We start from the raw sequence: 5,290 nt of genomic DNA on the forward strand, positions 1-5,290 counted from the left end.
CCACTTCCCATCCAGCTCTCTGCTATGGCTTGGGAAGGCAGTAAAAGATGGCCCAGGTTCTTGGGCCCCTGCACCTGCATGGGAGACCTGGAGGAGCTCCTGGCTCCTAGCTTTGGATCGGCACAGCTCCGGCCGTTGTGGCCAGTTGAGGAATGAACCATGGCATGGAAGACCTCTCTCTCTCTCTCTGCCTCTCCTCTCTCTGTGTAACTCTTTCAAATAAATAAATAAATCTTAAAAAAAGAAAGAGAAATTGTGGACTGATTTAAAAGGATACTTTTAAAGCCAAATTTTAGATATTTTATTAAAATAGAACTTAAATTTTTATTCATTTTCATTTCTAGTCCCGGTCGGGGCACCGATCCTGTCCCGGTTGCCCCTCTTCCAGGCCAGCTCTCTGCTGTGGCCAGGGAGTGCAGTGGAGGATAGCCCAAGTGTTTGGGCTCTGCACCCCATGGGAGACCAGGATAAACACCTGGCTCCTGCCATTGGAACAGCGCGGTGTGCCGGCCGCAGCGCGCTACCGCGGCGGCCATTGGAGGGTGAACCAACGGCAAAAAGGAAGACCTTTCTCTCTGTCTCTCTCTCTCTCACTGTCCACTCTGCCTGTCAAAAAGAAAAAAAAAAAAAAAAAAAAAAACATAATTATAGAAAAATAGACCTAACAACAAATACCTAAAATTTCTGTTTTCATTAAAATATAATTATAGAAAATAGACCTAACAAAAAAGTAAATGGGGGGCCGTTGCTGTGGTGCCACAGGTTAGGCCGAGGCCTGCGGCTACGGCATCCCATATAAGTGCTGGTTTGAGTGCCAGAGCACACTTCCAATCCAGCTCCCTGCTGTGGCCTGGGAAAGCAGTGGAGGATGGCCCAAGTGCCTGGGCCCCTGCACTCGCATGGGGGACCCAGGAAAAGTTCCTGGCTCCTGGCTTCAGATCAGCGCAGCTCTGGCCGTTTTGGCCATCTGGGGAGTGAACCAGTGGATGGAAGACCTCTCTCTCTCTGCCTCTGCCTCTCTGTAACTTTGCCTTTTAAATATAAATAAATAAATGTTAAAAAAAATTAGCTAAAAAAACATCAATTGTCTTCCATTAATAAACATTATCATTTTGATAGACAATCTGTTTTTTTCTCCGTGTGTCTACATACAAATACTTTTATCTTTGAAAAGTAGGTCGTGCCTATGCTGATATGTAACCTTTCGGAGAAGTATGGAGAGAAATGCGGTGAATGCCCTTAAAACCTCCCCGGCCTAGCCAGCTCCCTATGGACATCGCTTTGCTGATTCTGTGTTTCCCAAACTGGGAGGTTGTGTGACACCCCTACAGAGGACTCAGCTTTCCCAGGACCCTCCCTGGCAATCGAGAGGAAGTGTAACTTGAGTAGAGCCATAGCCGTCACCCCAAGGGAATGGTCCTCATTTGCCGGCCCATCCTGCATATTTTATTTTTAAATGTTTTAAAATAAATTTATTTTTAAAGACTTATTTATTTTTTTGAAAGCCAAAGTTATATATAGAGAGAGGCAGAGACAGAGAGAGACCTTCCATCCGCTGGTTCACTCCTCAGACGGCCACGATGGCCAGGCACCCCGCCTCCCTGTCTCTTTCTGGTCTATTCAGGCACATTTTGATTTCACCTGGCTGCTTTTTGTACATTTTAGAGTTTATATTACAAATGTATCCAGATAAAGCTTTAGTCCCTTGCTGAAATCTACCACTGACTTCACACATTTTTCTTGTTATTTGTTTTTGGAATTCCATCCAGGTCTCTGAGTGATAGGGGCCCAAGCACTTAAATCACCCATCTGCTGCCTCCCAAGATGCATTAGCAAGAAGCTATATGGAAGCAAAGCAGCTAGGACTCAAACCTGCACTCTGGTATGGGATGTGGGTACCCAGCTTATCCCACTGGGCTACAATGCTCACTCCAGGATACAGGCATCTTACCTGGATAATTATTTTTAAAAATACTTATTTATTTGAAAACCAGAATGAAAGGGAGAGACACAGAAAGAGATCTTCCATCCACTGGTTCACTCCCCAAATACTGGGAGCCTGGAACTCTATCCGGGTCTCTCACATGGGTGACAGGGGCCTAAATACTTTGGCCATCTTCTGCTGCTTTCCCAGGCATACGTAGCCAGGGAGCTGGATTGTGAGTGGAGCAGAGGAGACTTGAATATGGACAGTGGTATGTGATGCAGGCATTGCAGATGGAGACATAACCTGCTGTACCACAACACTGGGCCTTGGACTCTCAGTTCTGTTTCAGTGGTCCACATATCTATCCTTGTGCTAGCACCACAGAGTATTACCACAGCTTTGCAGTAAATTTTGAAACTGGCAAGTGTAAGTCCTACAAGTTTGTCTTTATTTTTCAATCCGGTTTTGGCTATTTGGGTCCCCCTTGCACTTAATTAGTTTTTCTGTTTCTACAAAAATAAGAATCTTGATTGGGATGACGCTGAATCTGTGGATGACTTTGGGTAATGTTATTATTTTAGTAACATCAAGTCTTGAGACTTAGGAACATGAAATATCTTGTTAGAAATTTGTCTACTTTGACAAACCTTTGAAATGTTTTAGGAAATTGAATCAATAAAATAGATAAGTGTTTCCCTACATGGAAGGGACTTGAAGTGTCAAGTGTATAAACAGAGTGGCTTAGGGAGACTTCTTATACTGGGTAAATTGTATATTATCTAAGTATAGTGGGAATTATTTTTAAAATCTGTATTTTTCAAAAATAAAATAGCAATGATGGATAGTTCAGGTTAACTGTATAAAACTTACTATATTTAAGAGCCTGGATGGGCCGGCACTGTGGCACAGCGGGTTAAAGCTCTGGCCTGAAGCGCTGGCATCCCTTATGGACGCCAGTTCTAGTACTGGCTGCTTCTTTTCCAACCCAGCTCTCTGCTATGGCCTGGGAAAGAAGTAGAAGATGGCCCAGGTCCTTGGGCCCCTGCACCCATGTGGGAGACCTGGAAGAAGCTCCTGGCTCCTGGCTTCAGATCGGTGCAGCTCTGGCCATTGCGGCCATCTGGGGAGTGAACTAGCAAATGGAAGATCTCTCTCTCTCTGACTCTACCTCTCTCTGTAACTCTGTCTTTCAAATAAATAAAATAAATCTTAAAAAAAGAAAAAAGAACCTGGTATTGGGACCGGTGCTGTGGCGCAGCAGGTAAAGCTACCACGTGCAGTGCTGGCGTCTCATACAGGTGCCAGTTCAAGACCCAACTGCGGCCGGCGCCGCGGCTCACTAGGCTAATCCTTCACCTTGCGGCGCCAGCACACTGGTTCTAGTCCCGGTTGGGGCGCCGGATTCTGTCCTGGTTGCCCCTCTTCCAGGCCAGCTCTCTGCTGTGGCCCGGGAGTGCAGTGGAGGATGGCCCAAGTGCTTGGGCCCTGCACCCCATGGGAGACCAGGAGAAGCACCTGGCTCCTGCCTTCGGATCAGCGCGGTGCGCCAGCTGCAGCGCGCCGGCCGCACCGGCCATTGGAGAGTGAACTAACGGCAAAGGAAGACCTTTCTCTCTGTCTCTCTCTCTCACTGTCCACTCTGCCTGTCAAAAAAAAAAAAAAAAAAAAGACCCGACTGGTATGGAAAAGCAGTAGATGGCCCAAGTGCTTGGGTCCCTGCGCTCATGTGGGAGACCCGAAAGAAGCTCCTGGCTCCCGGCTTTGGATTGGCCCAGCTCCAGCTGTTGAGGCCATTTAGGGAGTGAACCAGCAGATGGAAGACCTCTCTCTGTAGCTCTGCCTTTCAAATAAATAAATAAATTTTTTTTTTTTTTTTTTTTTTTAAAAAAGCATGGTATTGTGGTGCAGTAGATTCAGCTACCACTTGGGATACCTGCATCCCATAGCAGGGTGCTGTGGATTGAGCCCTTGCCTCCGTTTCCAATCCACCTTCTTGCTAACACACTTGGGAAGCAGATGATGGCTCAAGTACTTGGCTCTCTGCAACCCACAGGGAGACCTGGATGGAATTCCAGGTTCCTGGATTTGACCTGGCCCAGCCCTGGCTGTTGAGGGCATTTGGGGAGTGAACCAGTATATGGAAGACATCTTACATATGAATGGGATGGGAGAAGGAGTGGGAGATGGGATGGTTGAGGGTGGGAGGGAGGTTACAGGGGAAAAAGCCGCTATGATCCAAAAGTTATATTTTGGAAATTTATATTTATTAAATAAAAATTTAAAAAAAGACATCTTGTTTTTCTCTCTGTGACTACGTCTTTCAAATGATAACCACAAAATAAATAATAAATAAGATTAGGGCCGGCGCCGTGGCTCAACAGGCTAATCCTCCGCCTAGCGGCGCCGGCACACCAGGTTCTAGTCCTGGCCGGGGCGCTGGATTCTGTCCCGGTTGCCACTCTTCCAGGCCAGCTCTCTGCTGTGGCCCGGGAATGCAGTGAAGGATGGCCCAAGTGCTTGGGCCCTGCACCCGCATGGGAGACCAGGAGAAGCACCTGGCTCCTGCCTTCAGATCAGCGCAGTGCGCTGGCCGCAGCCCGCCGGCCGCAGCAGCCATTGGAGGGTGAACCAACGGCAAAGGAAGACCTTTCTCTCTGTCTCTCTCTCACTGTCCACTCTGCCTGTCAAAAGTAAAAAAAAAAAAAAAAAAAAAAAGATTAGAACTATATAACCATATAAATCAAATGCAATGTGTGGTTCTTATCAGGATCTTAAATTAAATAAATCAACTCTAAAAATACTTATGATATAATGAGGAAAATTGGAACAATGACTCTTTGGTAATAAGGAATTATTATTATTTGGTAATAAGAAATTATTATTTGGTAATATAATAATTATTTTAGATGTAATAATGACATATTTTTTAGTTAAAAATACACAAGAGGAAGATATCTCAAAATTTCAAACCAATTACATTAAAGAAAAAATATGAATATGTCAGTTATAGGGGCTGCATTGTGGTGTAGTAGGTTAAGCTGCTGCCTGCGACTCTGGCATTCCATGTGAGTAACTGGAGTCGTGGCTGCAACACTTCTGGTCCAGCTCCCTGCTACTGTGCCTGGGAAAGTAGCAGAGGATGGATCAAGTCCTTGTGCTGCTGCACAAGTGTGGGAGACCTGGGTGGAGTTCCAAGCTCCTGGCCTGGCCCAGCCCTGGCTGTTGTGCTCATTTGGGGAGTGAACCAGTGGGTGGAAGAGCTCTCTCTCCCTCCTCATAACTCTGCCTTTCAATAAATAAATCTTTTTTCTTTTTTTGACAGGCAGAGTGGATAGTGAGAGAGAGAGACAGAGAGAAAGGTCT

This window comes from Lepus europaeus, chromosome 3 (assembly GCF_033115175.1).
Source record: "Lepus europaeus isolate LE1 chromosome 3, mLepTim1.pri, whole genome shotgun sequence".
Lineage (NCBI taxonomy): Eukaryota > Metazoa > Chordata > Mammalia > Lagomorpha > Leporidae > Lepus > Lepus europaeus.